Consider the following 11,522-nt stretch of genomic DNA (forward strand, 5'->3'; position numbering starts at 1 on the left):
GTGATGTTCAGAGTGCCAAGAAGGAAATAGTGACTCATGTATGTGTGTGAGTGTGTGAGAGATCCCACTGTAGGTTTAAAAAAATCCATCATGAGAATGTCCTACACACATGGTGTAGAGCCAGCATGGTGTAGTGGTTAAGAGCAGGTGGATTCTAATCTGGATAACTGGGGTTTCATTCCCTACTCCTCCATCTGATTAGCGGAGGCTTATCTGGTGAACCAGATGTGTTTTCGCATTCCTACATTCCTGCTGGGTAACCTTGGGCTAGGCACAGTTCTTCTGAACTCTCTCAGCCCCACCTACCTCACAAGGTGTCTGTTGTGGGGAGAGGAAGGGAAAAGAGTTAGTAAGCCACCTTGTGTCTCCTTACAGGAGAGAAAGGTGGGATATAAATCCAAATTCATCTTCTCTTCTTCATATACCAGCAGCCACTTTAAGCCACCCCCTCGCTGCTCTGTGTTTATGGACATATTACACACTGAGTTGGAAATTTATCACTCTCTCACCCTTTCATAGTTTAGAATACAAGACATTAAATCTATAGTGTTAATTAATTGATAAATACCATTTGGGAAATAGCTGGACTTGTATTCCGATGAGTTTGGATTTAAAGTGTCAGGAGATAAAGCTCTCAAATAGGGAGTTTGACTAAAATTAGAAGTGGTTGTAACGAAGCCTGATAAAGGTCAACTCTGTTTCTCTGTAACGTAGATAAAGTGATGCTGTTAAAAAAGGCAACTTGGATACAACTCATAAGGGAACCATAAGTCACAGTAGTTAAATTAATTTGTCTTTCTGTTGGCTTGGTGTTCATGATGAAAAAATAAGCATTAAAAATCCAGATATCCTAAAAGCAGCCTTCCATCATGCCTCTGCTGCAAGGCCATCTAGGTGGGCAGCAATGCACGGCAACCCAAAGGGCTAATTATGGTATCCAGGCAACTCTTCATTGGAAGCCTTTTCAAACACACCAAGTTAACCATTTAATTTTGGGGGCTAATAAGCATGAAGCGCAGTGACATTTCTAATTGTTTCTCTGATATTCAGGATTTGCTGATCTGTTCCAGATGTAATTTACAGAAGGAATTGCTGCTGAGCAAAGTGCACTGCTGAAATGAAAAATTTCTCAGCCCATCAAATATCAACAGGATAACTTTACAGCAAGATGCCACTGAAAGTGTATGTAAACAGGATCTGATGTAACACTATGAGACAAGGTTCCATCAGGAGGACACATAGAACCATCCCAAAGGCCCACTGTAATTCCCTGTGCTGCTTCCAGATGAAGGGAAATGTCTTACACTTTGGAAGCAAAGGTGCTTGTCAGGATACGCAGGTATGACACAGTCAACTTTAAATATCATCTCTCACCTTGTACAGGCAAGAGTAATACTCTCTACTAATTAAATATTTAATCTGGTCTCTATATTAGTTTTCTAGAATCTGATAATGGTGCAAAGGAGCAGAGAAAGCTCCAGAGATCTGTGGAGTTGTACAAGAAGCAGAGTGCATGAACAGGGTTAAGCGAAGCACTGTTATTTATTTTTTACTTTAAACCCATCGTATTGCAACTGGCTATAGCACTATAACATACCAGCTAATTTGAAAACATGTTATGATTGTGTGCTGCCCAGACATGGCAGTGCTCCAAAGTCTACCTATGTGATCAGCGTATGTTGCTATGAATGATCTCTTCCAGTGTCAAAACCTGGCGAAAATAGTATATTAAAGATAGAACATAAGAACATAAGAACATAAGAACAAGCCAGCTGGATCAGACCAGAGTCCATCTAGTCCAGCTCTCTGCTACTCGCAGTGGCCCACCAGGTGCCTTTGGGAGTTCACATGTAGGATGTGAAAGCAATGGCCTTCTGCGGCTGTTGCTCCCGAGCACCTGGACTGTTAAGGCATTTGCAATCTCAGATCAAAGAGGCTCAAGATTGGTAGCCATAAATTGACTTCTCCTCCATAAATCTGTCCAAGCCCCTTTTAAAGCTATCCAGGTTAGTGGCCATCACCACCTCCTGTGGCAGCATATTCCAAACACCAATCTGTAAAGGATTCAATAGTGTTGATGGTGAAGTAACCTTGAGTGCATTCCACAGCCCGGGCGATGGGCCAGCTTCATCGGCGGAGACTTTATCTTTGCGCGGGAGATGAAGACTCCGTTCCCATGGGAAGCAGGAGGGGGGGATGGGGTGAATGGTGTTATAACCTGTGCTTCTGGCGGGAAGTGTCATTCCTGCCACTACGTGTACGTGAGCTTTCTAAGATGTCTTAATAAACGGACTTTTACACCCAAAAAGCCTTTTATTTCTGCTTCTATGGAATACCTTACATTGTGGCAGGAATCCTTAATTCATCTATATTCCTAGTGCAGTGGACCTCTGGTGTCTTGACATGGAGAGGTTGAATGTTACTGCGGAAGGTGCGGTAGCCCCCAAAGAGGGCTCCGACCTTTCCCTTCTGGATCTGGAGGAACCGGCAGGAAAACGGGCCTCGCTGGTGGCTCTTTCCCGTCCTCGTATCAGCACGAGTCTTCCTTTACTCCGTTGGAGCGAGGGGCGTGGCGGCGACCATGGGGACTTCCATGAGCCGTTTGGGGCCTGTCTATGGATCGAGCGCCTGTGGATCGGATCTCTACCCGTTTTACGATGTGGATTACAAACCTCAGATGCAACCTGTCATGGAGGAGACGGGCCTGACTACCTTTCATGCGGCAACCCAGGAATCCATTGAACGCTTCCTGGACTCGTATTTTGGTGATGCTCCCAAAGAACCACCGTGGCATAGCACTGGGGCCCGTCCGAAGGATACTGGGACTAAACCTGGGATTGGGAGGGGTATCCGTACCCGATCTTCCGATCGGACCCCCCCCTGATCCCGGACCAGCGGCCGCACCTGAGGTGCCCGGGGAGCCACGGTGGCTACGGTGTCTCCGATGTCTCGCTTCCAGATGGCCGAAGAATCCGAAGAAAGCCTGCACTCCCAGCCGGATCTGTTCCCTCTCCCCTCGAAGGAGACCTGGGATGAAGAAGTGGGGCGACTGCGAGATGCCCAAGAAGCATGGACCCGTGAGCGTCAGCTATGGGAGGAGGAACGCGCACAGTTGCAGCAAGGCGAAAACCTGCAGCGGGACCGGGAACGGCAACGCAAAGAGAGTCCAACTTCGAGTTGGACCGTGCCAAAGATGCGCTCCAACGACAATATGCCCAGGATCTGTCGGTCCATGATAAAGTCCTGGAACACTCCAGACTGGATTTACAACGGCAACGCTGGCGTTCCAGGCTCATGCGCACGCAAAGCGAGCTCACTGAAGCTATTAAGCGGGACGAACTGGCTAAATTGGAGCGAGAAAAAGCTGCTCTGCATGCGCACCAGGATGCATTGACCCGCAAGGAAAGGGAGCTGGCTGCGTTGGAGAGGGAGCTAAGGAGGCAGCAGATCAGGAAGCCCCAAGTTGGAGTTTATGCTGTTACTGACCACGCCGGCGCCAGAGCCCGCGTGCCTGGGTCCTGCCACTAAGCGCCAGCAGCACCGCCAGCGCCCCCGATTCGGCCCCATTACAACAGCTGCCTGCCCAACCTGCTCAACCCAGCGCAACGCGCCGCCCCAGCAGGCGCCAAGAGCCGTGGAACGGGGCTACTATCGGCCCGATACCAGCCCGTTTTGATGGGACCGCCTTCCAAACTTCCCTACTTCATTTTGCAACTCAATGCCCACTTGGAAGACTATGATGATTTATACCGGTCTGGCTGGCGAAAAAACACGGGACATCGGCTCCCAGTCCTGGATGGGGCAGCAGCCGATTGGTTAAGTGACTCTTTTGGATTTGCAAGGCGAAGACTCTGCACGGTGCCGCATTCCTCAAAGCCTTAAGAGCCTTCAAGATCCAGGCGCCGAGAATGAAGCTATCCGCACCATCAAAACTATCCAGCAAGGCAACGCCCGTTTGCAGAATTTGCCCGTGAATTTCGATGCGGCGGCTGCTCGACTTCCTCCTGAGTGGCCTGAGCGCATGAAATCGCGAATACTTCTCGGATGCTGTAGACCCGGCAAGCTGCGTGAAGCGGTGTTTTAATTCGGGTTCCTCGTACTATTGCAGATTGGATCCAGTTGGGGTCCCAGGTGGCGTCGTTTGGAATCACTGGCTCGTGCCGGAGGCCGCCCACGCCCAAAACCATGCCACTGTGCCCACCAAGCCAAGCCCAGCCGCCCTACCGAAACCACCTCTGAGCGCCCGCGCCGTCTGGGGATGTGTCTTTACTGCGGAGGGCCAGGTCATCTAGCCGCCAACTGTCCCAAGAAACAAAAACCAACCGCTCCAGCTACGCGCACTCCATCTGCCAAGCCACCACGCAGATCGGGGCCGCCTCCGGCGAGAAACTCGTCTAAAGCGGTCATCGGCTGACCAGAGGAGGGGAAGCAGCTGTTTGCCTTTCTTCAGCCCCATGGACATGGGCCCGACTCCTGCCAGCGGTGAGTGAAGGCAAGCGCTCCCATTACTGTCAGCGTTTCTGGCCAACCCGCTAAACACACTTTCGCATTATAGCCTGCGGCCCTTGTGGATTCTGGCTGCTCCCACTGTTTAATGCGGCCCCAGGTGGCAGAGGAGCTAGGTCTGGACCAAATTCCCCTGGCTAAGCCCATACCATTCACTCAAATGGACGGCAGCCCCCTCGGGGAACGAAGGACCGGCCCAGTTCAAAACACAGCGGTTCTCCTCCGTTCGCGCCCGACCATTGGGAGAAAATTAGTTTTATTTTGAAGCCAGTGGCCAAACACTCCATAGTTTTGGGCATGCCATGGTTATTGTTACATGAACCAAAGTTCATTTGGAAAGAACGGATCTTGGAATTCACTGACCCTCCCTGCGGTGAACACATGAATTGGGGGGAAAACCCAACAACCCCAGGGGAGGGGGAAGCTTCTTCTGACACACCCCCCTCCCTGGCTTCTTCAGCGATTGCTCCCGATTCTATTGGCATCCCACCTGCGTATCATGATTTAGCCAGAGTTTTTTCAGGAGCAGGAATGCGATCAGTTGCCACCCCACAGAGACACTGACTGCAAAATCGTTATACAACCAGAGCAACTGCCCAAAGGTAGAATCTACCGCATGAGTCCCAATGAGGAGAAGGAACTCCGTGCCTTCTTGGACAAGAACCTGCGCTTCGCGGGTTCATCTGGCCGGGCTACCAAACACACACATGCTGCTCCCGTTTGTTTGTAAAAAAGAAAGATGGGTCTTCTGGCTTTGCACAGATTATCGAGGTCTCAATGCGGTCTCTCTGTCCAATAAATATCCTTTGCCTTTGATCAAGGACCTTTTAGATGCACTTTCGGCAAAGGGCGCATTTTACTAAATTGGACTTAAGAGAAGCTTACTACAGGGTCAGAATTGCTGAAGGCTATGAACACTTGACTGCGTTTAACACAAAGTTTGGACAGTTTGAATACTTGATAATGCCATTCGGGTTAAGTGGGGCCCGGGGCTTTATGGCCCTTATCAACGAAGTTCTCCATGATTTATTGTACAAAGGGAGTTGTGGTATACTTAGATGGCGTTTTGATTTACTCACAAACCATAGAAGAGCATGAAACATTGGTTCGAGAGGTATTGAAACAGCTTGCTTTCGACAATTCTCTCTTTGCCAAACTCTCCAAATGCTGTTTTCACCAGACCTCCATTGACTATTTGGGTTACGGATCTCGCCCGAGGGCTTGAAAATGGATCCTGCTAAGATTGACGAGTCCTCCAATGGCCTGCCCCACCAACCGCAAAGAGCTCCAATCTTTTCTTGGTTTTGCTAATTTCTATCGTGACTTTATACCCCAATTCGCTGAACTGACTCTCCCGCTGAAGGACCTCTTACGCACTAAGGGTAGAGAGCCACTGTCCGCCAAGGCCGGGGCCCCCCTTTCCTGGTCCGAGGAGTGTCAAACAGCCTTTCAACTCTTAAAGTCTGCGTTTACCACCGAACCTATCCTAAAGCACCCTGACCCAGATCTCCCGTTTGTGGTTCACGTGGATGCCTCGGACAAAGCACTTGGCGCAGCCCTGTTGCAGAAAAATAAAGATGGTAGGCTGGTTCCGTGTGATTATTTGTCTAAGAAATTCTCTGGTGCTGAACTCAACTGGACTGTAGGGGATAAAGAGACTGCGGCCATTAAAGTAGCACTCTCCATGGCGCCACTGGCTGGAGGGGCTAAACACGCCCTTTCAGGTTTGGGTGGGATCACAAAACCTGGCAGCTCTTTCCACCCCCCCCCTCAAGATGTCCGCAAAACAACTTCGTTGGGCCGATTTCTTTTCTCGTTTCTCTTTTACAGTCCATTTTTTCCCCGGAAAAACCAATAAACTGGCTGACGCCCAGCTCGGCGCCTACCGGAGGGGGGTGGAGCTGCCTTACGAGACATTCCATGCACTGTTCTCTCCCCCTCCCAGTTGGGGCTGGCTGTCACCGATCTCAAACGTCCACTCCTCCTTCACCCCCATTCCTAGTCTCGTCTCTCCTTTCCTGCGGGAACTCGAGGAGGCGGGGCTGCACGAGCCTCCAGCGGAAGAAGGTGACTCCCAATTGCGTTTGGAAAATGGAGTTTGGCGGAGGGGGGAATGTTGGTGCGTGCCTCCCCCCCTCCGCAAGCAGGTTCTTGAGGCTTGCCACGCATGCCCGCTCGGCTGGACATTTTGGCTTTCTGAAAACTCTGCATTTGGCCGCCGACAGTTCTGGTGGCGGCGCAATGCGCAAGGACATTGAGGCATACATTAAGGGCTGCTTTCGGTTTGTGCAGAAGCCAAAACCATCCCGGAAAGCCCCATGGACTGTTGAAACCTCTCCCGGTGGCCTCCCGCCCTTGGGAAGTCATCTCCATGGATTTTATTCACGGATTTGCCCGAAAGCCATGGCAACACGGTTTTGTGGGTGGTGGTGGACTTATTTTTTCTAAACAAGCCCATTTTATTCCATGTGCTTCCATCCCCTCCGGCCTCCTAAGTTGGCACGACTGTTCATTCAACATGTTTACCGTCTCCATTCCGCCCCGTTAAGGTGGTCTCCGACCGCGGCCCCCAATTCATTTCAAAGTTCTGGAAGGCGTTTTTGGGGTTGTTGGGGCCGCCCGGCCGTCGCCGCTCTACCACGCTGCTTCAAAGTGCCGGCGAGAGGGGGAGGAGGAGCAGACCCCTAGAGCAGTATTTACGTTGTTACACCAACTACCACCAAGCCAATTGGTGCGAGCTTATTCCGTTTAAGCGAATGCGCCTATAACAATGCGGTTCATAGCAGTACAAAGAAAACCCCCTTTGAAATTGTGTCTGGTCAGCTCCTTCCCGCCGTTACCACAACTACCCGCGGCAGCTTTGGACCCTCCAGAGTTTCAACAATGGATTTCATCCCTGGCCGAGGGATGGAAAACGGTCCAGACCGCCTTACAACAAGCTAAGGACTCCCAAAAGCTGCAAGCGGATAAACACCGCTCGGATTTCCCTCTGCGTGTAGGCGCTTGGGTGTATTTATCTACAAAAAATCTTAGAGGCGTGCATAAATTTTCCAAACTTGGCAAAAGATTCGTGGGACCTTTTCAGATTACTAAAGTGATTAATGATGTCACTGCCGCTTAGATTTGCTCTAACTCTCTTAGTAACATTCATCCTGTCTTCCATTCCAGCTTGCTCAAGGAGGCTCCCGCTTCCGATGCCTGGCACGACCCGCCGGAGAGGCCCCCACCGACTAGTATTGATCATCACAAGCAATACGAAAATGACGCTTATCCTGGACTCTCATGAATCGCAAACGCTTGCAATATTTAGTCTCTTGGGTGGGATATTCCTCTGGGTATAATCAATGGGTTTATTCCGAAAATATTGACGCCCCCCACCCTTATTTCTGCTTTCCACCGCGCCTTTCCGCATAAACCTGGGGGGAGGGGTCTTCTTTAAGGGAGGCAGAGTGTAAAGGATTCAATAGTGTTGATGGTGAAGTAACCTTGAGTGCATTCCACAGCCCGGGCGATGGGCCAGCTTCATCGGCGGAGACTTTATCTTTCTTGGAGATGAAGACTCCGTTCCCATGGGAAGCAGGAGGGGGGGATGGGGTGAATGGTGTTATAACCTGTGCTTCTGGCGGGAAGTGTCATTCCTGCCACTACGTGTACGTGAGCTTTCTAAGATGTCTTAATAAACGGACTTTTACACCCAAAAAGCCTTTTATTTCTGCTTCTATGGAATTCCTTACACAATCACACGTTGCGTGAAGAAGTGTTTCCTTTTATTAGTTCTAATTCTTCCCCCCAGCATTTTCAATGAATGCCCCCTGGTTCTAGTATTGTGAGAAAGAGAGAAAAATTTCTCTCTGTCAACATTTTCTACCCCATGCATAATTTTATAGACTTCAATCATATCCCCCCCCCCCGACGTCTCCTCTCCAAACTAAATTGTCCCAAATTCTGCAGCCTTTCCTCATAAGGAAGGTGCTCCAGTCCCTCAATCATCCTCGTTGCCCTTCTCTGCACTTTTTCTATCTCTTCAATATCCTTTTTGAGATGTGGTGACCAGAACTGAACACAGTACTCCAAGTGTGGTCGCACCACAGCTTTATATAAGGGCATGACAATCTTTGCAGTTTTATTATCAATTCCTTTCCTGATTATCCCCAGCATAGAGTTTGCCTTTTTCACAGCTGCCATACATTGAGTTGACATTCCCATGGAACTATCAATTAAGACGCCCAAATCCCTTTCCTGGTCTGTGACTGATAGCACTGACCCCTGTAGCGTGTATGTGACGTTTGGATTTTTTGCCCCTATGTGCATCACTTTGCATTTTGCTACATTGAACTGCATTTGCCATTTCTTAGCCCACACACCTAATTTATCAAGGTCCGCTTGGAGCTCCTCACAATCCTTTGTGGTTCTCACCACCCTACATAATTTGGTATCATCTGCAAACTTGGCCACCACGCTACCCACCCCTACTTCCAGGTCATTTATGAATAGGTTAAAGAGCACTGGTCCCAAACAGTGGGCAAAAATGTAGCACCCCACTTCCTCTAAGAACAAAACCAGTTCTGGTTTCAATAGTTTGTGTGTGCTTTTTGCCATCAAATCACAGCTGACCTATGTGGGCAGGGTTTTCAGGGCAAGAAATGTTTGGAAGTGGTTTGCCATTGCCAGAGTTTTTGTAGGCTGAGAGATTTCTGAGAGAACTGTTACTGGCTCAAAGTCACCCAGTAGACTTCACATGGAGGAATGGGGCATCAAGCCTGGTGCTCCAGATTAGAGTCCACTGCTCTTAATCACTACATCACACTGGCTCTTCTCTCAATAGTTTACACCCTAGAAACCATGCACGTGAAAGGAATTGCCAGTGAGAATTTTCAGAGGTAAATATATAGCGCTTCTTTTAGCTAAACTGTGTGGTCTTGTGACTTGCTCATGAATATAACATTCCCAGGCAAAGTCCAGCAAAAGTTATACATCTCATTGATTTCAATAAGAAAGAATAAGAAAGAAATTAACTTTCACCTGTGCCCTATATTAGTATGATTCAGTGGTGGGATCCAAAAATTTTAGTAACAGGTTCCCATGGTGGTGGGATTCAAACTGTGGCGTAGTGCCAGTGGGGCTGGGCGGGGCTGTGGCAAGGACGCAGCCGCTGTGCCTGTCCTTGGGTGGGAAACAAATGCACGCAGGCGCAAGCTGCCACGCACGCTGGTGACCTCCTGCTAGACTGCTTCAAGTTCTGTGCGCTATTGCTGAGAGGAGGGACGTAACTAAGGCAAAAATCACTATTTACTCCAAGCAACAGAAAGGACCCAAATGTCGCAGTCTGATTCTTGTTCCTCTGTGTCAATTTATACATTATGAAATTTCAACGAGGAGAATTCAGCAAGGATGAGTGCCGTGTTCTACATATGGGTAACAAAAAGTGAAGAATATGCTTACTGGATGGGGGATACCCGACAGAGTGTGTGAACAAGATCTTGGGGTACATGTGGAGCAGAGGTGGGATCCAGCAGGTTCTCACAGGTTCCCGAGAGTAGGTTACTAATTATTTGTGTGTCCCGAGAGGGGGTTACTAATTGGTGATTTTGCCACGTGATTTTTGCCTTAGTTACGCCCCTCCTCTCAGCAGTAGCGCGCAGAACTTGAAGCAGTCTAGCAGGAGGTGCACCTGCGTGCATTCATTTCCCGCCCAAGGACCAGCGCAGCGGCTGCGTCCTTGCCACAGCCCCGCCCAGAAATGCCCTGCCCCTGGAATGCCCGGCCACGCCCCCATCGTGCCCCGCCCAGCCCCATTGGCGCTACGCCACAGTTTGAATCCCACCACCATGGGAACCTGTTACTAAAATTTTTGGATCCCACCACTGGTGTGGACAGTAATTTAAATAGCAGCAGCCAGTGTGATGCTGCAACAAAAAAGGCTAATGCAATCTTAGGGTGTTTCAACAGAGGCATAACATCCAAATTGCAACCCATGAGTTGGTTAAATAGTGGCCTCCTCGGTCTATCTATTTCAAGTTGGGATCATGGCATGGCAGGGAGAGTTCAAATTCCTTCGCCTTGTGTGCTGCAGTTATGATCGGATGTGAGGAGAACAAACAGAAATTGAGAACCCCACTTTTACACAGGGCACGGGATGAGTACCCAGGACCCATGGGACCTATATATTCTATAAAGTGTAAATCTGCATGAGCAAGAAGTCATCAGAGGATCAGAAGGGAAAATTTTTGGGTTACTCCAGTTACACAGAAGTAATTTCTTGACTGTAAACAGGACTACTTTCAAGTTCATGGATGGTGAGATGCTGTTAGTATACATATGCAGCATACAATCACTACTGTTTTGCCTTTCATATCTTTCTTTAAAAGATGGGAAACTGGCAGCCCAATCCAGAAGGGAGGCAAATCCCCTTCTGGAGGCAGTGTGGGCTTACACCGGGTCACCCACAGCTGAGTTGACATGGGGGGGATTCTGGGGGGGGGGCACAGCTGACTTCAATAGGCCTTCAGAACCTGGTCAGCCCCTATGCGCTGGCAGAGATATGCCACGATTTTCATGCTGTATCTCTGTTTTCTCCTATGGGGGAGTTTTAGGCAAGTCATTTTTTAAAAACTCTTTTGGAGTGGTGCCGAAGCAGTGCCATCCCTGCCCGCCTGACAGCTCTGGATTGCTCTGTAATTCTTTTGAGGCTAATGAGACAAGTCTCTGGATAAAATGCTTTATAAATTAAACACAACATTTTTACATAATATCCAAAGTGATTTTATTATGATTATAACTAAAATTATATAGCTCAGCAAAACTGTTAAGACCTCTCTTGTTTTTACTTATACTCTTTAAATTGATGCCATTATTTAAACCCTCTGAGCTATTTCTATCTTTTCTTATGCTGTTACTTTTTCTCCTTGCCATTTTTAATGTACTTTGTTTTTTTTTTTAAATGGTGTCTCTCTTCAATAAGTTTCTGCATATTCTCTCCCCCTGCCCTTTCTAAATGGCTGTTCTGCAGATGAAGG

Source organism: Sphaerodactylus townsendi, linkage group LG11 (genome assembly GCF_021028975.2).
Source record: "Sphaerodactylus townsendi isolate TG3544 linkage group LG11, MPM_Stown_v2.3, whole genome shotgun sequence".
NCBI lineage: Eukaryota > Metazoa > Chordata > Lepidosauria > Squamata > Sphaerodactylidae > Sphaerodactylus > Sphaerodactylus townsendi.